The sequence below is a fragment of the Triturus cristatus genome, chromosome 7 (assembly GCF_964204655.1).
Source record: "Triturus cristatus chromosome 7, aTriCri1.1, whole genome shotgun sequence".
NCBI classification, from domain to species: domain Eukaryota; kingdom Metazoa; phylum Chordata; class Amphibia; order Caudata; family Salamandridae; genus Triturus; species Triturus cristatus.
This window is the reverse complement of record NC_140590.1, coordinates 1,689,612,279-1,689,637,325: the sequence shown is the minus strand read 5'-3', so window position 1 is coordinate 1,689,637,325 and position 25,047 is coordinate 1,689,612,279. Positions and strand designations below refer to the sequence as shown.

At 50.6% G+C, this 25,047-nt stretch overlaps 1 protein-coding gene across 6 annotated transcripts in view; it reads right to left on the bottom strand.

The window, feature by feature from the left end:
• The window catches only part of LOC146812763 (tyrosine-protein phosphatase non-receptor type 6-like), a 302,600-nt gene extending 281,826 nt beyond the window's left edge, over window positions 1–20,774 (bottom strand). For 2 of the 6 annotated variants that reach the window (XM_085619866.1, XM_085619864.1), the window contains exon 1: window positions 19,443–20,753. The gene's annotated coding sequence lies outside the window, so the exon portion shown is untranslated. Of the gene's footprint in view, window positions 1–16,736; window positions 16,812–18,703; window positions 19,265–19,442 lie in introns of those variants that run through there. The other 4 variants (XM_085619862.1, XM_085619861.1, XM_085619865.1 and 1 more) reach the window with 4 other exon arrangements.
• Window positions 20,775–25,047: the final 4,273 nt, after the last annotated feature.

Here is a 25,047-nt window from a genome sequence, read left to right as displayed (position 1 = left end):
GGGAGACTGATTGTATGGTACACGCTTGCATGGCCCCGTGACCACCCTCCGATGACTTCTTGCAAACTCAGTTTGCTGCACCACACTTCTGAAACATCACCGGCGGTGGACGTCAGTTACCCTGGTCACAGCTAAGGTGTGCATAATCAGACATTGGGGGTCACCTGACGTCATCGCATGACGAACGGCGAGCAGGGATGCATGGACATAAGTAACTCTGGCCACAGACAAGATGTGCATACTTAAACACTAGCTGCGTCATCAGATGACGAATGGCTAGTGGAGGTACTTTGCCTCCAGTTACCCTAGGCACAGGTGAGCAGCGCATACTATGACATTGGCATTCATACTGCGTCATCAGATGACAGATGGCTTATAGAGATGTACATAATGACGTCCCATGAAAAGATTCTGAGTAGACTCTTGGGCCAGATGTCTCCATTACCACATATTTCAATACCTTTTCTGAGGGTTAGCGTTGCTGTCTGGTGATGGCTTCAGGTTAGCGCTTGAAATGGAAATCTAAAATTAAAGGTACTTACTATACCAGGGTATCTTGTAGTTAGTAATAAACACTGGTACTTTCCTATTAAAAGTATTGCACCCTTGCTGACAAGTGTGGTACTCTCTCATTGAAAGTATTGCACCACTGGTGAGAAGTGCGGGTACTCTCCCATTGAGAGTACTGCACCCCTGCTGAGAAGTGCTGGCACTCTCCGTTTAAAGTATTGCACCCCTGCTGAGAAGTTCCCCACTCTGGCCTTAAGCACAGGTAAATAACTATCTCTGGCTTTGCATGTATTACACGTCACTTCACGTCAGGGACCTCTGCCCCTCTTATCACCTGCTTCTTTTGAGCCGAGAGGTGCACATCACCTGGGATTAAAATCGCCTTCCGTTACTGGCAGGTGTGTCGTGGATGCCACCACAGTGTCACATGCGCTGTTCAATACTGCAGCCTACTAGCCCGAGGGGGCACGGTGCTGACCGGTGGGTTACCACTTTGATGATCAGTACTGAGGCAACAAGAGCCGACCACACAGGATTCACTTATTGGGAATGCTCCTGGCGCGTCACTTCCAGCTGCAACTACCACCCAGCAGGACCATGGTATTTGTATTTTCATTTCATTTTTATAGCGCAAACTCACCTATCAAGGGTTCGGGGCGCTGTACAGTGTATTGTAATAACAGAAGTAGAGTATTGTGAGAAGTTGGCCTGGTATATGATGTTCACTAGTTAAAGTGACCACCTTGTACCATGCCAAGCAACCCTTATGGTGTGGTTGTAAGTCAACCTTTTCGGACTAGCTGCCCTAGTGGTAGCGTAGGCTAAGCAGTCTTTGAGGCTAAACTCGTGATGCGTGTTAAGCCAGCTGTTTTACCAAATGCAACCCCCTTTTATACCAATGAAAGGACACCACACAGATATATATTCAAAATATATATGTATTTATTTCTCAAAGTAACCCCTAGTCTCTTTATGAGCACAGGAGCACAAATCGTCAAACAAGATTATCACAGAATACACAGAAGTTGCACTTTATATGGATAGGCCCTGGTGGCCACTCGAACCATATACTAAAATAGTGGTATAAGTACCACGAACAGAAAAGGGAAAAGGCCTAGGGCCTCTAGAATCGCTGGGCCTACAAGGAGCTAACGTCAGTTAGTGACCAGGAGGTTCACGGGTGGCGTGTGCAGAGCAAATAGTCACACGCGTGCTCCCATAGGTTTCAATGGGTGCGTAAAAAGTACAAAGTTACTGCAAAGGAGATCTTCCGGGTTAACTAGGAACTTAAGATTTGGAACACAGGCACTAGAGATGTATTACTACACTTGGGCACCGGAGTACCAGCTTTACCTCACCCACAGGAAGCGGGTGCATAGGCCTCAAAGTGCGTCGGGTTTCTTCTATCTGTTCCGTTGAGCCTGGGACAAAGATGCTGCAGGCGGTCGGTCCGGGAGAGATGCGGTGGATCCAAGGGTGGATCGGAGTTGCAGAAGACCTGAAAGCAGAGGGGACAGTGTTCACAGTCACTAGCCAGTGACCGGCGTGGCACCAGGTAGGTACCAGGCGATGTCGGGTGCAAACAGGTGATGAGGGGTAGCTTGTCTCCGCAGCCACGTGGTCCCTGAAGGTCGACGACGTCCAGGAGTCGGCTCACGAGCTGTCCCACGCAGGCTCTCGCTGTCGGCGGTGTCGGCGACTTGGTCGAAGCAAACAAGCCTTGGCAAAAGCAATTGTAGGAGGATTCGGAAATCAGCTGTTGGTTCTGACCAGCAAGGTCAGAAGGATTGCTCCTTTGGAGAGGAGCAAGGGCCAGTCTGGAGCAACCAGACCAGCGGTGTTTTTCGTAGAGTTCGTCGCCAAGATGGCCACTAGCCAGCGGGCCAGCAACCGGTTAGGCGCGTCGAGTGGCAAAATGCAGAAGGGCCCCACGCAGATCGTGGAGATGCTGGAGGGCTCACCTTTGGTGCAAATGCTGCTCGAGAGTTGGGCTTCTCAGATCCCAAAGCACAACTTGGAGGGAGCCTCGGTTGTTGCACTTGTCAGCTTGTCGTAGTCGATCCAAGATGGCTGGCTCCACGTGTCTCGGTGCCTCCACGGGTCTCCTCTTTTCAGGGACTGTGGATCGGGCGGTGAGAGGTCTGGAGGTCCAGGTCTTGTCAGTCTCTGGGCTCGGGCTCCGGCGGGAGGCGGCGGCAAAGCAGACGTTGATTCGCTGGATGGTGCTTGCGTTAGCAAGGTGGTCACTCCCTGACCACAGGGGAGATTGGCTTCAGTCCTCTGTGCAGCAGAGCGTCGAAGTTCCCGTCTTCTTCTTAGTGTTAAGTTGATTCCAGGATGTCTGAAGTCTTAGGACACAGCTCCTACCTTTAAGCGGATTCTAGGGGCCGGACTACCTGCTAGGTCCCTCCCTATGGGTGGGACCAGGAAGGGGGGTGGTTACACCCCCAATCCTTTGTCCAGCTCGCCCCAGGCCCGGGACTGGTGTGCCCCAGGACCGGTTTGAACTGGCATATGCACCGAGGCTCCTTGTGAGCCACAGGCATGTCTGGTTTCTTTCAAGCCCTACCTGACCAATACACAAAATCCTGTCTGGGGTGGTGCACGCACCTCCCCTGGCAGGAAACCCTTTGTCCACACCTCCCAAGCTGGAAGGACTCCCAGCAGCAGGAGGGCAGACTTGTGTCTGTGGTGGCAGCATCCATTTTGTGGAGCTGAGGCTATGTCTGATTTTACCCGGGTTTCAGGTACTGTACATGTCGTGTCCCTCTAGAAGGGTGGAATGCTAACCCCGTCGCCAGAATTGGCGAGGGGTTAGTATTCCAATTCGTATGACACCTTACTCGACATGTTTTGATAAAGCCAAACCAAAGATAGCATTTAACCGCGAGGTTCATAATGCACTTAAGAGTATATGGTATGACGATATCTGGAAACAGTAGAAGGAAGTTGTTCCGACCACTGCAGACAGGCTCAGCTCATGCCAGAGCACCATCTCACATGGAACCAAGCACTCTGCCTTCAGGATTGTTAAGGCCTGCCATAGGAGTGACTTATAGGTTACCAGGTGTCCCATTTAAGGTTAGGTATAGGTATACTACACCTAAGTAAGAGGTGATTACACCAACTTATCCCAGCTGAGTGATCAGCCAGTTGTGTCAAATTGTTAGGCCAAGCCTGGGGTGGCATAATACATGCTGCAGCCCTTGGCAGGCCTTGGGTACACCAATGCCCTGGGTACCTAGTGTACACTGGTACAGGGGCTGACAGGGTGATCCATTTCCAATTGGTTATGCACCTAGGGTGCATAGTTTTAATTTAGTAGAGAGAACAGCAGGCTGGGGGTCTGATTGGCAGGCCCACAGCCTCAATATGTCCAAAACCAGTGAAGCAAAAAGCAAAAATTTGGGGTGACCATAGGATAGCAGACCCTACTCTCCTACACAACCCCCCCCCCAAACGCTGGGACATTAAACTAGCCTTGACCAGTCTCGTCTTCATGTCCTAAGTGGAAGTACCTGGAGAGACCATCTGCATTCCCATGGTCAGTACCTGGCCGGTGCTCCACTGTAAAGTCCATCCCCTGTAGGGAAATGGACCACCTAAGCAGTTTGGGATTTTCACCCTTCATCTGATTTAGCCACAAGAGGGGCTTATGGTCGGTCTGAATCTTGAAGTGAGTGCCAAACAAGTATGGCCTCAGCTTCTTCAGGGCCCACACCACAGCAAAGGCCTCCCTCTCAATAGCTGACCAATTCTTCTCTCTGGGGGTCAACCTTCTGCTAATAAAAGCAATGGGTTGGTCTTGACCATCTACATTAAGTTGTGACAGCACAGCTCCCACACCCAACTCAGAAGCATCTGTTTGGACAATAAACTCTTTGGAGTAGTCAGGACTTTTCAGGATAGGTGCAGAGCACATGGCCTCCTTCAGGTCATCAAATGCCTTTTGACAGCTTACTGTCCACTGAACCTTTTTGGGCATCTTCTTGGATGTCAGATCATTAAGAGGAGTCACAATGGACCCATAGTTCTTAACAAACTTCCTGTAGTACCCAGTCAAGCCCAAGAAAGCTCGAACTTGAGTCTGGGTGGTTGGAGGGGACCAGTCCTTGATGGATTGTATCTTACTCTCCAGTGGTTGAACTTGGCCTCCACCTACAAGGTGGCCCAAATACACAACCTTACTCTGCCCTATCTGGCACTTAGTAGCCTTGATAGTGAGGCCTGCCCTTTGCAGAGCCTCAAGAGCCTTCTTCAGGTGGATCAGGTGATCCTCCCAGGTGGAGCTAAAGACAGCAATGTCATCAAGATATGCTGCGCAAAAGTCATCCAACCCAGTAAGGACTTGGTTCACCAGCCTTTGGAAGGTGGCAGGTGCATTCTTCAGACCAAAGGGCACCACCACAAACTGGTAGTGCCCACCTGGGGTTGAGAATGCTGTTTTGGCCTTGGACTCCTCAGCTAATCTGATTTGCCAATAGCCAGCTGTTAAGTCAAATGTGCTCAAAAACTTTGCAGAAGCTAGTTTGTCTATGAGCTCATCTGCCCTTGGAATAGGGTGTGCATCTGTCCTGGTGACAGCATTGAGTCCTCTGTAATCCACACAGAACCTCATCTCTCTCTTGCCATCTTTGGTGTGAGGTTTGGGGACCAGAACCACTGGGCTAGCCCAGGGGCTCTCTGAGGGTTCAATGACACCTAATTCCAGCATTTTATGTACCTCAGCCTTTATACAGTCCCTGACGTGGTCAGGTTGTCTGTAAAGCTTGTTCTTTACAGGCAGACTGTCACCAGTGTCCACCACATGGGTACACCAGTCAGTTTGACTAGGTATCAAGGAAAACATATGTGAAAATGATTGTAGAACCTGTCTACATTCAGTCTGCTGATGGGCAGTGAGGTTGCCTCCAAGGGTCACTCCTTCAACTGAGCCATCTTCAGGGTTCTGAGACAACAGGTCTGGGAGAGGGTCACTCTCTTCCTCCTGTCCCTCATCTGTAGCCATGAGCAAGCCCATGTCTGCCCTGTCAACATATGCTTTAAGCCTGTTAACATGGAGTACCCTGTGGGGACTCCTGGGAGTTCCTAGGTCGACCAAGTAGGTGACCTCTCCCTTCTTTTCCAGGATTGTATGGGGTCCAGACCATTTGTCTTGGAGTGCTGCTGGGGCCACTGGCTCCAACACCCATACCTTCTGTCCTGGCTGAAACTCAACCAAGACAGCCTTTTGGTCATGCCAAGCTTTCTGTAAGGCCTGGCTTGCCTCAAGGTTTTTGGATGCCTTCTCCATATACTCAGCCATCCTGGAGCGGAGACCAAGTACATAGTCCACTATGTCTAGCTTAGGCTTTTTGAGAGGTAACTCCCAGCCTTCCTTCACCAAACACAGTGGGCCTCTCACAGGGTGCCCAAACAACAATTCAAAGGGGCTGTAGCCAACTCCTTTTTGTGGGACCTCTCTGTAAGCAAACAGAAGGCAGGGTAGAAGGATGTCCCATCTTCGCCTGAGCTTTTCAGGTAATCCTTTGATCATACCCTTTAGGGTCTTGTTGAATCTCTCAACAAGCCCATTGCATTGTGGGTGATAAGGGGTGGTGAACTTGTAGTTGACACCACATTCCTTCCACATAGCTGTTAAGTATCCTGACATAAAGTTGGTACCTCTGTCAGATACTACCTCCTTAGGAAACCCCACTCTGGAGAATACTCCCAGCAGGGCCCTGGCCACAACAGGTGCTGTAGTGGTCCTAAGGGGAATTGCCTCTGGATACCTGGTGGCATGATCCACTACCACCAGTATAAATCTGTGCCCAGATGCAGTGGGAGGATCCATGGGACCCACTATGTCTATTCCCACTCTTTCAAAGGGGACCCCCACCACAGGTAGTGGTATTAGGGGGGCCTTTGTTGTGCCACCTGATTTGCCACTGGCTTGGCAGGTAACACAGGAGCGACAAAACTCCTTTGTATCTTCATTCATGTGAGGCCAGTGAAAGTGAGGGACAAGTCTGTCCCAAGTCTTGTTCTGGCCTAAGTGTCCTGCTAAAGGAATGTCATGGGCCAAGGTAAGAAGGAAGCCCCTAAATTGCAGAGGTATAACCAACCTCCTGGTAGCACCAGGCTTGGGGTCTCTAGCCTCTGAATAAAGGAGCCCTTCATCCCAATACACTTTATGGGTACCTTGAGCATTCCCAGCAGCCTCAGCAGCAGCCAGCTGTCTGAGGGGTTCAAGAGAGGGACAGGATAACTGAGCCTGCCTCAAGTCAGCCCTTGAAGGTCCCCCTGTCCCCAGAAACTCAACCTGATCAGGTTCAAGCTCTTCAGGGACAGTTCCTTCAGGGTCCTCTAGATCAGCTTCCTGGGAAGGCTGATCATCACTCTGAGGCAGGGGGGAAGGCACAGCCTTGACCCTCCTGTTCTTCTTCTTGGTAGGTGCTTGGCCCATTGTTCCAGGATCCAAGACCTGAGGTTCAGTGAGGCACTTTTTGGCCTGTGACCTGGTCACAGCAAGGACATGTGATGATATACCTAACATCTCTGCATGAGTCCTGTACTCCGCTTCTGACCATAGAGAACTCTCTAGGTCATTGCCCAACAAACATTCTACTGGGAGGTCTGCACTAACCACAACCCTTTTGAGGCCAGTTACCCCTCCCCATGAGAAGTTAACAACTGCCACACTATGTGAAGTAGTGGCATTGCTGGCATTGGTCACCAGGTAGTTCTCACCTGGTATGTACTGTCCAGGGTCCACAAAGCCTGGTGTCACCATAGTGACACTGGCACATGTGTCCCTGTAGGCTTGAGCCACTTTGTCATTAATTAAAGGAATCTGTCTGTACTTGCCCAGGTTACTGGGGCTCACAGTCAGGGACAAATCAATGTCCCCATCACAGATCAAGACTGCCTGTGTCAGGGTTCTGTCTAAGTCAGAATCTCCTTCAGTTCCCATAGTGATTCCCACTACACCCTTTGTCTGGGGACCAACACTGCTAACAGTAGTACTGGGAGCAGGTGCCTTAGGGGCAACAGTGTTGGGGGCTCCACCCTTTTTGCAATCACTAGTCCAGTGAGTTGTATTCTTGCAATGATTGCACCAGGGTTTCTTTTGACCTTCTTTCTTCTTTTTGGACTGTTGTTGGGACCCACCCTCCTTAGCAGTAGTTTGGTGCCCTGTTGAAGACTTCTGGTCTTTAGATTTCTGATCTCCACCCTTTTGGTCTGTTTTCTTCTGATCACCCCCTTGGCCCTGGTTCTGGTTCTTTTGCTTAACCCTGGTTCTGACCCATTTGTCTGCCTTCTTTCCCAATTCTTGGGGAGAGGTCAGATCAGAGTCAACCAAGTGTTGATGCAGTTGCTGGTTTTGACAGTTATTTAAAATCTGTTCTCTCATCATCAAATTATACAATCCTGTAAAATCAGATACCTTACTTCCCAGCAACCAACCCTCCAAAGCCTTAGTGGCACATTCAACATATTCAGACCAGTCCTGAGTCTGTGTCTTTTGGGTGTCTCTGAACATTAACCTGTACTGTTCAGTGGTTAAGCCTAACCCATCTACCAGAACACTCTTCAGGACTCTGTAGTTTCTGACATCCTCTTCTCTAACAGTGAGGAGTCTGTCTCTGCCTCTTCCTTCAAAGGAGAGCCAGAGGATTGCTGCCCACTGGTCTTCAGGAACCTGCTGTACTTTGCAGGCTCTCTCAAGAGCAGTTATCCATTTGTGGATGTCATCCCCACTTTTGTAGGGGGGCACAACCTTAGACAGGTTCCTATTGTCAAAGACCCTATCTTTGTCCTTAGGGACAATGCTGCCACCAGTGGGTATAGACCCACTCTCTCTAGGTTGCCTAGCCTTGTTCAGTTTTTCTTCCATCAGGGCTACTTCTAGCTCCTGCTTCCTGATCCTCAGCTGGGCTTCCTGCATTCTGGCCTCATGTTCCCTCCTCTGAGGGGTGGTCATCCTTTTCCTGGAGTGACCTTGAGAGCCTCTAGAGCCATGAGAAGCATTGGAGTCACCTGAGCGATTCCTTTGCCTCCCAAGCCCTGTGTTAAGTCCACTGGGGAGATCCAATGGGGTGAACCCATTGTCAGTCCCCAATAGCCTTAGTTTAGCTGGGCCAAGTATAATACTTGGCACTGGGCTAGTTCTCCCTTCATCATCACTACTTTCTGTATCCTCACCACTTTCCTCCCCTGTAGTATGGTTCTCATCTAAGGGATGGCTATTGGAACTGGGTACCTCTGTAGCATCTTCAGAAGGGGGGCCTCCTGTTCCTGACCCTAAGGGGGCTAACTGGGAAGCTTTCCTGAGTTCTCTCTGATTCTCATCATTCTGTAAGAGTTCTCTGAGCTCAGCAGAGGTAGGGTTCTTGGGCTGTTTAAGGCCTCTAAGAGTTGCCAAATGCCTGAGCTCATTCTGATTAAGGGTAGCAAAGCTGGATGGTGCCCTCTGGGGGTCACTCTCAACAGAGATGGGTACAGTGGACCCCTCTGCCCCGGCCATTGCTCTTAAGTGTGGGTGGATGTGTTGCAATCTACCTACACTTGGGTTTACCTACTAAACCTATCTAGTAGTTGTAGTCAGGGTGTGCTACTCCCTTTGCTCTACAACAACTAAGTTCAGTAGAACTTATGTATATCTAATCTTGTTTTATATGTACCTATAGGTACCTATGTGATCTTTCAATTGGTAACCAAGAGATTACAATGGTAAAACACAGCAAGCTCAAATCCAACCGCTGCTCACCAATGTGAGAAGTTGGCCTGGTATATGATGTTCACTAGTTAAAGTGACCACCTTGTACCATGCCAAGCAACCCTTATGGTGTGGTTGTAAGTCAACCTTTTCGGACTAGCTGCCCTAGTGGTAGCGTAGGCTAAGCAGTCTTTGAGGCTAAACTCGTGATGCGTGTTAAGCCAGCTGTTTTACCAAATGCAACCCCCTTTTATACCAATGAAAGGACACCACACAGATATATATTCAAAATATATATGTATTTATTTCTCAAAGTAACCCCTAATCTCTTTATGAGCACAGGAGCACAAATCGTCAAACAAGATTATCACAGAATACACAGAAGTTGCACTTTATATGGATAGGCCCTGGTGGCCACTCGAACCATATACTAAAATAGTGGTATAAGTACCACGAACAGAAAAGGGAAAAGGCCTAGGGCCTCTAGAATCGCTGGGCCTACAAGGAGCTAACGTCAGTTAGTGACCAGGAGGTTCACGGGTGGCGTGTGCAGAGCAAATAGTCACACGCGTGCTCCCATAGGTTTCAATGGGTGCGTAAAAAGTACAAAGTTACTGCAAAGGAGATCTTCCGGGTTAACTAGGAACTTAAGATTTGGAACACAGGCACTAGAGATGTATTACTACACTTGGGCACCGGAGTACCAGCTTTACCTCACCCACAGGAAGCGGGTGCATAGGCCTCAAAGTGCGTCGGGTTTCTTCTATCTGTTCCGTTGAGCCTGGGACAAAGATGCTGCAGGCGGTCGGTCCGGGAGAGATGCGGTGGATCCAAGGGTGGATCGGAGTTGCAGAAGACCTGAAAGCAGAGGGGACAGTGTTCACAGTCACTAGCCAGTGACCGGCGTGGCACCAGGTAGGTACCAGGCGATGTCGGGTGCAAACAGGTGATGAGGGGTAGCTTGTCTCCGCAGCCACGTGGTCCCTGAAGGTCGACGACGTCCAGGAGTCGGCTCACGAGCTGTCCCACGCAGGCTCTCGCTGTCGGCGGTGTCGGCGACTTGGTCGAAGCAAACAAGCCTTGGCAAAAGCAATTGTAGGAGGATTCGGAAATCAGCTGTTGGTTCTGACCAGCAAGGTCAGAAGGATTGCTCCTTTGGAGAGGAGCAAGGGCCAGTCTGGAGCAACCAGACCAGCGGTGTTTTTCGTAGAGTTCGTCGCCAAGATGGCCACTAGCCAGCGGGCCAGCAACCGGTTAGGCGCGTCGAGTAGCAAAATGCAGAAGGGCCCCACGCAGATCGTGGAGATGCTGGAGGGCTCACCTTTGGTGCAAATGCTGCTCGAGAGTTGGGCTTCTCAGATCCCAAAGCACAACTTGGAGGGAGCCTCGGTTGTTGCACTTGTCAGCTTGTCGTAGTCGATCCAAGATGGCTGGCTCCACGTGTCTCGGTGCCTCCACGGGTCTCCTCTTTTCAGGGACTGTGGATCGGGCGGTGAGAGGTCTGGAGGTCCAGGTCTTGTCAGTCTCTGGGCTCGGGCTCCGGCGGGAGGCGGCGGCAAAGCAGACGTTGATTCGCTGGATGGTGCTTGCGTTAGCAAGGTGGTCACTCCCTGACCACAGGGGAGATTGGCTTCAGTCCTCTGTGCAGCAGAGCGTCGAAGTTCCCGTCTTCTTCTTAGTGTTAAGTTGATTCCAGGATGTCTGAAGTCTTAGGACACAGCTCCTACCTTTAAGCGGATTCTAGGGGCCGGACTACCTGCTAGGTCCCTCCCTATGGGTGGGACCAGGAAGGGGGGTGGTTACACCCCCAATCCTTTGTCCAGCTCGCCCCAGGCCCGGGACTGGTGTGCCCCAGGACCGGTTTGAACTGGCATATGCACCGAGGCTCCTTGTGAGCCACAGGCATGTCTGGTTTCTTTCAAGCCCTACCTGACCAATACACAAAATCCTGTCTGGGGTGGTGCACGCACCTCCCCTGGCAGGAAACCCTTTGTCCACACCTCCCAAGCTGGAAGGACTCCCAGCAGCAGGAGGGCAGACTTGTGTCTGTGGTGGCAGCATCCATTTTGTGGAGCTGAGGCTATGTCTGATTTTACCCGGGTTTCAGGTACTGTACATGTCGTGTCCCTCTAGAAGGGTGGAATGCTAACCCCGTCGCCAGAATTGGCGAGGGGTTAGTATTCCAATTCGTATGACACCTTACTCGACATGTTTTGATAAAGCCAAACCAAAGATAGCATTTAACCGCGAGGTTCATAATGCACTTAAGAGTATATGGTATGACGATATCTGGAAACAGTAGAAGGAAGTTGTTCCGACCACTGCAGACAGGCTCAGCTCATGCCAGAGCACCATCTCACATGGAACCAAGCACTCTGCCTTCAGGATTGTTAAGGCCTGCCATAGGAGTGACTTATAGGTTACCAGGTGTCCCATTTAAGGTTAGGTATAGGTATACTACACCTAAGTAAGAGGTGATTACACCAACTTACCCCAGCTGAGTGATCAGCCAGTTGTGTCAAATTGTTAGGCCAAGCCTGGGGTGGCATAATACATGCTGCAGCCCTTGGCAGGCCTTGGGTACACCAATGCCCTGGGTACCTAGTGTACACTGGTACAGGGGCTGACAGGGTGATCCATTTCCAATTGGTTACGAACCTAGGGTGCATAGTTTTAATTTAGTAGAGAGAACAGCAGGCTGGGGGTCTGATTGGCAGGCCCACAGCCTCAATATGTCCAAAACCAGTGAAGCAAAAAGCAAAAATTTGGGGTGACCATAGGATAGCAGACCCTACTCTCCTACAAGTATATAGTGTGTTTTTAATATTATTTAAATCACAACGTCCCCCTTTCTTAGATTTTGGGCTGTGCCCTGTCATTTCAAGTGCCTGTGGCGAGGTCAGTGGTCTTGTCGCGACCCTGAGTCTCGGCTGCTCCCCGTATAAGACACAGCTAGGCACTGGACTTCTGCTGCACTAACGCCTACCTATCCTTGTTGTGCTGTCGCAGAAGCAGATGCGTGTTTGCGGCTGCAGAGAGCGGCGCCATCTGATCCGTAGAAGCCTTTTAAAACGACCAGGATCTTTGCGCCTTTACTGAGACGTAGTTATTTGATGCCCCACAAGCCCGGCAAGTTACTTGAATTGCCCCCAAGATGCTGTGTGTTTCTGCAGTGTAATAACAAGTGGAATAAAGGCTTCGTAAAAAAAAAGCATTTACAATGCAATAGGTCTCGCATTTACGCGAGTTTGAGCTATTGGCATTGTAAATAACAATGCCTTTTATTTATGTTTTGGTTTTTAAAACATAAATAAAAGCCACTGTCATTTACAATGACAATAGCTCAAACTTGCGTAAATGCGAGACCTATTGCATTGCAAATGCTTGTTATAATGAGTCAAAGCTGTGACTAGACTGCACACAGATTTCTCCAGCTGGTGGATCACCCAACAGAGTAGTTTTAATGTTATCAGACCTGAAAAATACTGGATACATATAAAGATCTCTACAGCAGGTGCCTGAGCCCCCTATGATATTTTAAAATGCAGTCTGCTTCTGACTAATTTATTAAGCCCGAACAGAATAATCCTCACGTTTGTCCATGTTGTCTATTTATTTTTTGCAGAGAATTGTTCAAAAGTAAACATGTAAGTTGCATACTAGATTCTGCTCCTCATTACTCAGCCCCTCATAACTCCACCCCTTTTCTGCTACCACCTCTTGACCTCCAATTTATTGACTCTCAGACTAATTTTGTTCCATCTCCAGCACCAATCAGAATACTGAGAGAGGGAAATGCTCCTAGGAGGGATAAACACAAGAAGATGGAGCAAAACCATTGAATCAAGATGAGACAACTGAAATCGACAACAAAGCCGTAAAATCAGGGGCATGCTATCAACAGTGCAGCAGCTAAACTGGCACTCAGACCTGAAGTGTACTGCAGGACACGCCATGCAGCAGCCCCTCTCTCAGGGCTGTGCTAACTCCCACCCTCACCCATCCAACATAGGCGCCAACAGTCAGGTGACCCTGCTCATAAAAGGAGCCACCATAACTGTGTGTCTGTGTTGTCATTTTATCTAGTATGTGGGCCTAGGCCCACTACTTTACAATGGCGACGAAGTGGTCTGGCCCCACCTGCTGAGCTGCCCCACGGTTACCCGCCGTGAGGGAGGAGGATGGCTGGATGGCACTGTCACGGTACCCCACCTAGGCACACATTTCCCAGTGAAGGGAAGAGTCTCCCCTAGCCTACAACATTCATGGATTCCAATGGAGAGGAAAGACGCCTACAGATTGAGCTGAGTCTGATCCTGCTACAAAGGCCACATTGGGCTGGAGAGAGGGCCCCGTACTCCAACCCAAGCTCAGAGCAGCTGATGCCCCGGGACAAAAAAGGGCAAAGATCTCCCCACATACCCAAGTCCACATACGTGAGCGGTCACTTTTTAGGTCTTCCCTAGGCAGCGCTTACGCTATCTCTTCGAGACATGCTGTATTCAGGATATGGGCATAATGCTCTGCCCTCTTTCCGCCTTTCTCTTTATTTATCTCCCATCCCTGTCCTTTGTAAGGGTGGATTTTCATTGGTCAATAGGATTAGTAGTCCCTCCTTTGTACTACCTTGTCTGTTCTTGTAACCTCCCAGGAGGACACCCCTGTTACATGTGTTACATGTGTTGTTATTCCATAAGTTTTAACTACAGCCTCAAGGCACTATTTTCTTAAAAGGCTTCAGACAGAACACTCACTTGGTCCGAAACTAGGCTGGCAGTGGTTACTTTACTCCCTATCACATCTCACATTTATATAAGACCTTCTATAAGTTTCCCTTCGTCAGCTCCACACAGAGTACAACCTAATACGGAATTAATATAACCATTTTTTCTCACATTTCAAAGCTACTAATTGTATATATGGACATATTTATTTGAATGTACTCGTAGTACTGTCTTGCATGCAATGCATTATGGGTAGGATGGATTTACTATATCTTTTGCAGGGTGCAGTATCGATGTAGCCAAAAGAGGTTCCATGGGACCTCTTTTGGCCATATATGGTACTGCACCCAGCAACCCTGCTAGGTAAAAAACATTGCCATTTATAATGCCAATAACTTCAACTCCAACAAATGTGAGACTCGTTGCATTTCCAATGCAATAGATCTCGCATTTGTTAAAATTAGAGCTGTTGGAGTTGAAAATGACAATGTTTTTTACTTTTGCTATACCATTGGCAATAGTGCTATGCAAATATAATAACTCCACTGCAAATGAAAAAACAAAAGTAAAAAACATTGTTATTTTCAACGCCACCAGCTCTAACTTTAACAAATGCCAGACCTATTGCATTGCATATGCTTGTTTCCTCAGTGCCAGAGTCTTGCAAGGTGAAGCCGAGACGCACGCAGTGTACACGATGCACCCCGTGGTGGCAGTAGGCCACTACCGCACTGCGACTACAGCAGGAGAAAAGCCCCATTGCCTCCTGTGGCAACAGCACTGCACCGGCGATACCCTTTCACCTAGCACCAGAGAGGGAATATACAGGCAGTACAAGGAGTGCAGCGCCACACTGAGGAACAGCAGAGCAGAGGGTAAGCCCAAGGTGGGTGAGTCAAAGAAAGCCAGGCTGGGTCTTGAAAGCGTTATGCACCCCAGTGGTCATCTGCCACCACCACAGGAGAGGAGAAGACCGTTTGGCCTCCTGTGGCAACCCCGCCACACCAGCATAAACCCCCAGGCACAAGATGGGAAGCTGTGGATGGAGCACAAGAAGTGCTGCACTGGGAAGCAGCAGGACAGAAGGCCAGTCTGCATGAGAGCAAGGGAGGTTACAGGAGCCTCCAGTGTTGTCAGTGGTGCTACAGCAAGGCATAGGACGGCCCCAGCAGTGTGATTGAGGCGCAGGAAGTCTATGGCTGGTCACATAAGGGGTGTCAATGGCAGAACTAAGCTAGTTTAAAGCACCAGAAACATAAGCCGCCCCAGCACTGCCTGGAGGAGCACCGGCTCACTAGGGCATACCCTGCTAAAGAAAAGAGAGACAAGGATCATGAACCCGAGGGGAGGGGAACCAGTGGTCATAAAACAAAGACTCAGGGCACCTGATAGTGTAAGAGGATCACCCATGGTTTCTGCCCAGCAACACCACACCCCAAATCCCAGCAGGCCCTAGGGGCCCTGCATAGGCACAGAAGAGATCTGCTCACCACAAGGAGCTCTAGGGCCCACGCCGGATAGGTAGCATCACTCAAACATGCAAAGCCATCTCAGTAGCCTTAAGAGCATGCAAGTGTGGCAACCACAGGCCTTACTTCCAGGGAAAATAAGACTGCCAACAGCCCAGGGCCCACAGCTAGACTGTATCACCCAATCCAACAAGGTAAACGGTTGCAGCATCAAATGCTACTCCTACTACTGTGCAGTGGAACTGCACCAGTCCATCACCTGCCCAAAAGTAGTAATAAAAATAGGGACACTTCCAAAGAGAGACAGTACAAGTGAATCAAAGTGGCAAAGCAAATAGCTCCATCTGCCAAGAACCAACAGCAGCGGTTGGCCTCAGAGATACCCTGGTACAGTCTGCCAAGCGCGAAGGAGAAGACACAAATGCACTATGGCACCACCAGAGAGCCAGCTCCAGACAAGACATGGGCAGGAGCCTGTCTCCCCTGAGCTGAGGAGAGGATTGGAACAGCTGAGCAGAAAACTGAGGACAGCGTTCCGACTGTACTTCTGCACCACTGAGAAGTGGAAGCATCCCAGGAAGATACCCAGACCACAAGACGCAACTCACCACCTGCCACCCATTAAAGAGACTGGGATTCCCAGAGACACCACACTGTTGCTTAAGCCTGCCAGATGGACACAGCTCCAGGCCGGAGAAGGTCTGAAGAAAGCGAGGCGGGACATGAAGGTGGACAGAAGAACACAGTGCCGTGATGGTGGTCCAGACACCAGAACCACATCGTCCTGCACCCTCAAGGCACACCGTGCAGCAGCCTACCAACCAACCCTGCCTGATGGCCGCAATGCCTCAAGGGGCAAGTGCTGCGCCAACCAGAAAAAAAAGAGATAGAAGCACAGCTCCTTACTACTAACTAAAAAAAAGGCCCGGAAGAGGTAATACCCGAGAATAGGAGCTCCAATGAGGTCCCTAAGGAGGGAATGAGCGACACGTGGCATGACGCCTCACCGACCCAGAGAAGAAGAGGGTCAGACAGGTGGAAGACCCTAGAGGTAGAGGGCCAACCACATATATATACCCACAGAATAGGACCTCCATGAAGGTCTCTGAAGAAGGAACATGCAACATATGGCCGGACGCCAGACTGTGCTCAAGAAGAGGAGAAAGGAATCAGCGACTGCCCAGATCATCACCAAGCCAGAGCCAAACACCTGAAGCTGGTGCCCAGACTAGAAGTAGTCAACCACTGAGAGGCCTTGTTGGCCGGCATCTGAAGAAGTTGCATGCCGCTGCACCCAGAAGGAGATGAGACTTAAGTGACAAGGAGTCTCACCTGCATAGTCCAGAGACAGTCGACCACTAAGAGGTCCTGTTGGCAGGTCCCGAAGATGGTGCATGCTGCTGCACCTAGAAGAAGAGACTCGCAATGAGAAGCTTTATCTACATAATTGGAAAGAAGATGCATGCGGAAGCACCAAGGAGAAAGAGGAGGAGAAAGTGTGTGACCTACTGGTTCACACTGGAAAACCTGACCCAAGACAAGGATGGAAGATCAAGAAAGGACAGGCCTGAAAGGCACTCTCAAGAAGACTTGAGCTCCTGACGGAGCGCATCCAGACACGCAAGCAGCAAGCCATCTAGGAGAAACAAGGATGACCTGGTGATAGCACAGCGGGAGAACGGAGAGTATGCTGCAAGCACGCACGAAGCAAAGCCCTGCCCCATGATTCCCAGCAGATCTGTCCAGGCACAGTCACAAATGGCTCAGCAACCCAAAATATCCAGGCACTAGGATGCAGATGCCACCGCAAAGAAATAATGTAAGCACCTGGCCACAATCAATCCAAGCTGCTCGAAGACCCAAGAAAGAATGCCTTCAACCATCAAGGCAAGTCATCGCCCCAGATCAAACAGGTTCACCACACGACTGGCAACCCCAGCATGCTAGCCCTGTCTTAATGTGTCAACCCTACCATCTATGGAGCATAGATCATCCGAAGTGGAGTACAACACTGTTATCAGAACCACAGACAAGAAGCACCAGTGACACTCGGAAGAGTCAGTCAACCAGAGACTGCCTACTCACCCTGCCTACACCCTGATCCCGGAGGCGAGAGCGAGTCTTGACCAAGACGCATCTACCCCAGCGGCTGCAAGTGTGGCTTGGCAGCGGCCCAGATGTGTCACATACGCAGCTCCAGTGCAGACCACATGCAGTCCCATAATAACCCATCCAAGGGGCCTCCACATGTGCGAGGGGTAGACTTGACACAGCTCAACCATTGGATGCCAGGAGGTGGCAAGCCCTTGCAGCGGGGACCTCAACAGGTTGCAAACGTGTTCAACGAGTCAAGCAGCCACCAAAGCTTGCTTCATGATGGATGCTTTGGAATTGGACTCCGATAACACTCCTGACGCACCCGGAAGGTCCCTGACATTTCTGAGCCATCGTTTATGTCCTGAACCACTCCGGTTAAATTATGAATGTGAGCGGAGACGACCTGTTGCCGCTCGTTTCATCGGCCCGTATGTCCACTGCTGTCCTGCTGATTGACTCTAGAAACCGAAGGACCATGTGGTATCCAGTTTGTTGTTGTTTTGGTTCCACAGGATGGACTTTGTTGTTTTTCTTTGAGATTTTTGGAGGAATGTAGTGTCCTGCAGGACACGCCACTCAGTGGCTGCTCCATAGGAGCCGTGCTAACACCCATCCAACACAGACGTCACCAGTCAGGTGACCCTGCTGATAAAAGGGGCCGGGCACACGTGCCCTGGGCCAGTTACACCCACCATAACCTTGTGTCCATGCTGTCTTTTTATCTAGTATGTGGGCCTAGGGCCCACTACTTTACAGTGAGTGTCCTTCTGTACCCAAATATGGCAGTGTTTTGCTAACCAACTGGTGACATGGGCCTGTTTTCCTTCTCTTCGTGCAATCATGACCAATGGTTTGACACAAAGCCCAAACGCAAGTATAGTATTATTGAAAACAATAGGTCTACCTAAAGCGGTCTGTAGCCGAGACCTAAAGACGAGAAACCTCGGGTCCGCTGCTCGTTTGCGGCCGGGCACCCTACGAGGGTGGACACAGGTGGGCTGACAGGGCACCCACTCCCTCCAGATTCACAAAAAGAGCCGAAACGCACCACCACGTTTATATAAAGCCCCTCCACGATAATAAACAGCCACCACGGCGCCTACAGAGCCAGTAAATATCCCCAGACATCATCACCACAGACTCACACGCGAGAAAGCGCTTGGAAGCAGGTGCGTTAAAACGTTATAAAAAACACAGTTTACCCGACACTGAGAGCGCTGATCCCCGAGTCCGTGCCAAGTGATTCACTCTTTGGAAGTCATCCTGGCAGCCAGGTGGGGGAGGGAGGAGATCCCAGAATCCCTGTCAGGAACGGGCTGTCTCGCTGGTGAGAGACAGGCGTGCCGGGTCTTGCCAGAACGAGTCAGCAGGCTTTTGAGAGACACAGCGAGAAGAGGGAGACAACAAAAGGGAGGCGTGACATACAGAGTGGGAGAGAAGGAAGGAGAGAGTACAGAACTAGAGAGGAAGAGAGAGGGCGCTCATGAAAGCGCGCGCATGACACAGAGACGTGGAGAGGCCAAAAGAGAAAATGAGGGCGAGAGGGAGAACAGGAAGGGTGTAAGTAGGGGAGGAAAAGAGAGTTGGCTCAAAAGAGATGAGGGAAAGAGACAGACACAGATTGCCTCAGCGTACGCACTGGAAACAGTAAACTACGGTGTTAGAGAGGGCAGGAGAAAAGGAGAACTAATCGGGCATGTCCGGCCTTATTAGCTGCCAGTTCCCGCACACCTTGGTGCCAAGGCACCGCTGCCACGCCCACCTAGGGAGGAGAACCGCCAGCGCCGGTGCTAGCGAGTGGCTCTCCGTTAGCTCCAGTGGGGGCGGAGCCACCAGCCCACCTCTTCCAAGCCTCCCGCGTCATCGCTCCCAGCTTCCCGTCATCACAGTGTTACCTCCTCACCTCCCAGAAACAGGCCGCGGACTGTCGGAGGTACTCACCTTTTGGGATTCGGGGTGCTGGCGGTGGCACTGCGGCCTGGGCCCTGTCCTCAGGAGTAGGGACCCCGATGAGACCCTAGCAGGTGCTGCTGACCTGGGCACTGGTGGGAGGACTGCCGACATCCGGAGCAGACAGCTGTGACTAACGAGGCCCTCACTTCCCGTAGCACTGCCGAACACCAGACTGCAGTCCCCGGCAGTGCCAGGAGCTCATGCGTCCACAGCACACGGTGATGGTGACCCAGGCGGGAGAGACGCAGGGTGCGTGTACCTGCCGGAACTTGTTCACCCGAGACAGACTCCCAGGCTCGGGCAGGTCGCTGTCGTTTGAGCCCCTCCTGATGGCAGATGGTCCGCTGTGGTGGTGCACGACAGGCTTAGTAGAGCACCGGTGCCTTCGGTACGCACCGGTGTCTGGTTGCGCATCAGATGCTGCGGAGGCGCACTGGCCGTTGGGGTACGGTACGCAACGGTTGCTGCTGGTGCACCGTGGACTATGTGTGCTGCTGGGGCTGCGGGCACCGGTGATTCTGGCGGCGCACTGTGTACTGTGTGGTGGCGCACCGCTGACTGTGGCGGCTGCACTGGCGAGTCTCCTGGCGCACCGTTGGCTGCTGGCTCACGCTGTTACACTGTGCCGTCTGCTGGCGTACCGGTGAGTGTGGCGGCTGCCGGGTCACCGGTGAGTCTGGCGGCGCACCGCTGACTGTAGTGGCTGCTCTGGTGAGTCTGGTGGCGCACGGTGGCGCACGGTGGCTGGTGGCGCACCGCTGACTGTAGCGGCGGCTGGAGCACCAGTGAGTATGGAGGCGCACGGTGGCTGCTGGGATCCAGGTGAGTGTGACGGTTGCTGGGGCACTGTAGAGTCTGGTGGCGCAGTTTAGTTTGGTGGTGCACCGATGACCGTGGTGGCTGCTGGCACACCCCCGAGTCTGGATGCGAACCGTTGACTTCGGTGGTGCACAGCTGTGGCGGCTGCAGGGACACCAGTGAGTCTGAAGGCGCACGGTGGCTGCTGGCGCACCGATGAGTGTATCGGCTGCTGGCGCCCCAGTGAGAGTATGGAGGCGCACGGTGGCTGGCGGCGCACCTGGTTGCGAACCGCCGACTTCGGTGGCGCACAGTTGTGGTGGCTGCTGGCGCACCGATGAGTGTATCGGCTGCTGGCGCCCCAGTGAGAGTATGGAGGCGCACGGTGGCTGGCGGCGCACCTGGTTGCGAACCGCCGACTTCGGTGGCGCACAGTTGTGGTGGCTGGTGGCGCACCGGCGCAGGAACTGCCGAGACTTGCGCTCCGCTGTTTGTCCTCCCAGGTCGAGTCCCGCAGGGATTGCTATGGAGATCGAGGGCGGGGGGGGGAGGAGGAGGAAGTTCTCACACACCTGAAGTAAAGGATAGACCGCTAAACCCCGGGGACAAAGGCAGGCTTCTTTTCAGCCGGCTCCTCTCAAGCTCCCAGTTAATGAATAATGGGAGCGGAGCGCCAGCTGAACTATAATTATACGTGGCTCGGCAGAGAGGCGATCAGAAACCGGCTCCTACAGGAAGACAAACAACTGGCCGGCATGCTGCAACTCAGCAGGATAATGTGCCTACTGCAGAGGCAGGATTTATGAACCGTAAATCGAGTGCGTCGACGTAAACAAGGTGCGAACTGGGTAATGTGCAGCTGTAGAGGTCAGCGTGTCACCTGTCACCCACAGCATCCACTCCCAGTCAGATAGCTTCGCGGGTTTACGCACCGGCTGCATAGGTTCGTATGTACCCAGCTAGCCAGGTGTGCGTTCCTGCAGGCAGATACATATTTGTGTACCTTGTGCAGTGATCTCCGTGACGCCTGTGTCACAAGTCATGCACCAGGAACAGGGCGTTAAAAGGACCAGTTGAATAAATCTATGCATGCAGCAGGTGGCAGCTCTCAGTGCCAAAGGCAGAAGGGTTCTGCAGCCAGATGCACCGATGATAATGCAAACGCAGGGTAGTGGGCTGGAATCTCTCTAAGATACCATAGTGGGATAAAGTACCTACTGCAGCAGCCTGACAGCGACCTGCGGATCACTGGTTTGTATCCAAGTGAGACCACTCACTGAGTCAGAGTTCTGTTTAAGATCTCTGCCAAAAACCTGCATGTACCAGATGACTTTGCCAGTAATCGAGCTGAGCGGGTTAATGTGCCTGCTGCAGACATTTGTGGGTAGCCTGCAGGTCAGTTTCAAATCTAGGTACATTTAGTCTGTGGGTTAACCAGTGGCAGCTGGTGACATTTGAAAGTGGTGAGGCGTAAAACAATTGCCGCACAGCACTGTAGCACGCGAGCGTAGCGAGCAAGCCTGAACCACTCGGGGGTTTGGGTGTGTTTCTTACCAGCATCAAGAGGAGATAACTGCAGGTGTTAATTGGGACACTACACACCAGGCCTATGGTCGAAAGTTGGTCTCCGAAGCCTTCTTCACATGCTGGGAGACCTCGCTCAAAGGAGGTGGTGTGAAGGCTGAACCTATATACAGTTCAGCAGAGTGAACAGCAGGGGCCATTGGAATTATGCGATTTTGCAGCTGTAGCGTTTTCCCGCATGTTATGAATTTGATGCGTTGTCACATAATCCATCATCTGCTGCAATAATCTGCAGATTTCAGCAAAAAAATGTTTCTAGTTCAACTATCTTAAAAGTGCTAAAACGTGGCAACACGTGACTGCACAGTAAAAGACCCTTCGCAAAGGTTAACTTGTGAGCTTTCTATTGGTTATTTCTCTATTTGGGTATCAAAGTGGTACAAATGAGGTAAAACCTTTGCCCAGATAGTGTTTACATGTGTAAGACTGGCAAAATAATAAGGTAATACAAACGCAAAACGTGCTGCATTAGGCTGCATATTTGCCTTTTATTGCTGGATAATTTAGTTAACCCTGCCACATAATTTGATCTTCCCTTGCCGCATAATTCCAGTGGCTCTGGTTATCGGTCACAATAACGTTGTAATTTCCTGCCAGGGTTCTTACTTTGTAAAAAGAACACCACTTAACACCTTGACTGCAGTAAATAGTAGAGCCAAGCAATGGAAGTCATCAACACAGCAGCACATTATTCAACAATATAACAAAGTAGCTGAGCCGCAGCCATATCACCGAACACCTCCGACAACTCCACTGGCTCCCAGTCAACAAAAGAATCACTTTCAAGCTGCTCACGCACGCCTAATAAGCCCTCCACGACGCAGGACCTGCAAATCTGAACCACAGCCTCCCATTCCCAATACCCGCCAGACACCTTCGCTCCGCCCAGCTTTCCCTGGCCTCTGCCCCAAAAATCTGCAAGAGCAGAACCATAGGAATGTCTTTCTCCTACCTCGTCGCCAAGACCTGGAACACACTGCCCATCCACCTCAGGAAATCGGCCTCGAAGACACAATTCAGGAAGGACCTCAAGACGTGGCTGTTCGATTGAACTCCAACACTCAGACGGATCGGCAGCCGACCCCCCCCCCCCCCCCCCCCCCCCAGCGCCTTGAGACCCTCACAGGTGAGTAGCCTCGCTTTACAAACCCTGATTGATTGATTGAATATGAGTAGCAGCTCAGGGCATCCAAATCACAATCAAAATGTGATCATCTCGATCACTAGCTAGGGTGACACCCCTTTCCAGGTCCTTCCAGACACCGTCTCCAACTCAGGACTTTTGTTTAAAAGCCCATTGCATTCTGGGAGTTGATATAGTGCATTGTATCCGTTGGACTTATTAGACTAACACACTTAAAAACAATGATTTGTCGGTGAAAAGTTCATGATTGGAGACAGAGTCCATAATGACCTGTATCACTATCACTAGTTGATCGTGGTCACTGCACCATTTGTATTATTCCTCAAAAATAACTATCTTGCAATATTATGGGATATATATATTATTTCCGATCCAGACCTTTTTCAACAATACAAGACGTACGCCATTGGAAATTACTCCCACTTTCTCTCCTGGGCAGGGCGGTCCTTTTTAAAATTATGTCCTTACCCCGAATTCTTTATGGATTGCAAAACACTCCTTATGAGGTGCCGGGCTCCTACTTTACAGCGATTGAAGCAGAGGTGTGTGCGCTGCTATGGATGGGGGTTGGGCACCATGTATAGCCTTCTCCATATTTACTAGAGGATGGTTCAATGGGAGGGATAGCAGTGCCCGACATCCATAAATATTATTGGGCATCTCAACTCACGGTAATCAATGGGTGGGTCTTTCTCCCAATGTCGGAACCGATGGGCCGAATGGACAGGGCAGTGATGGGGCGACGGAGCTAACAGAGCTCTAAGTGTGATAAAATGAATGGCCGGATCCTACTCGGTAGATAATACAGATCTGGAGGAAGACAACGAAGTTCTTAGGGTGGAGAAACACTATCACCCAGACTCAGTCTCCTTGCAGGATCAGCAGGGATTTGACAAATGGGACATGATGGGAATCTCCAGGGTTGTAGACCTATGGAAATGAGGACGATTATTCCGTGGCGGAGTTGCAACAAGAATATCAAATGAAACCAACGGTAGACTACTGCTGTTTGCTGATACAACTTGCCCTGCAAGCAGTCCTTCCGGAGGGGGTAGAATTGCCCGATTCCTCGCCTCTAGAGGACAGACTTCTCACTGACTATATGCCACAGAAGACGATTCACTCCCCTATAAAAAGCTCACCTATAACAACACACCAGATGGTATGCAACAGTTAAAAGGGAAATGGGAGAGTGATGTTTTTTTTTTGATGAAGGTGAATAGGAGGAGGCCATGGTATTGCCTCAGGAGATGGCTATCTGGTCGGGCTTACGCTTAATTGAACTGCAAATCTTACACGTTCGTAGTAAGCAAGAACCACTGTGGTTCGAATGGGGTGATCAGGAGATGATCAGTGTTTAAGGAGCTGACAGACAGGCACATTCTTCCACATCCTTTGCAAAGGCACGCATATACACACCTATTGGGCTGAGGTAATTGATTGTTTAAGGCCGATTGAGGGTGCGGGCATATATGGGTCAGCTAAGCAATGTGTGCTGAATGTGCGGAGAGAGACGGATGCCAGGAGGGCCACAAGCCTGCGGCTGATGACGGGCATGGTGGTGGCTAAAAGGAACATTGCAAAATCCTGGGGCTCCGCTCAGCCACCAGACATCGAGGCCTGGAAACGGGATCTAGATTGGTGCTTGTTAGAAGAAAGGGTCATTTAAGAAAGTAGAGGCTGCCCTCGGAAATGGGGGAAGTCTGGAGAGGCTGAAATGCCCAAAGGGGCAATATTTGTGATTATGGACAATCTGGAAATGCGCACGATTCTAATTAATGATGTTTGGCTCTGGGACATGCTCATCGGTGTGATTAAAGAGAAATGTGATATTACAAACTGTACCAGTGCAATGTCTGCTAAGACTTTTTGTGTTTCTAATAAAAAGATTAAAAATAAATATTTTGTGCACCTGCCACTAGCAGCAATTGTTATGTATTTGCAATCAGCAAAATTAGAACTTATGGCTTGGTCCGAACTGACATGGCATGTGGGCGAAAAACTATGGACTCAAGTTTTGCCCAATGATTGCCAGTGGCTGAGATTAATGTAAGCCTTCCATCCCTC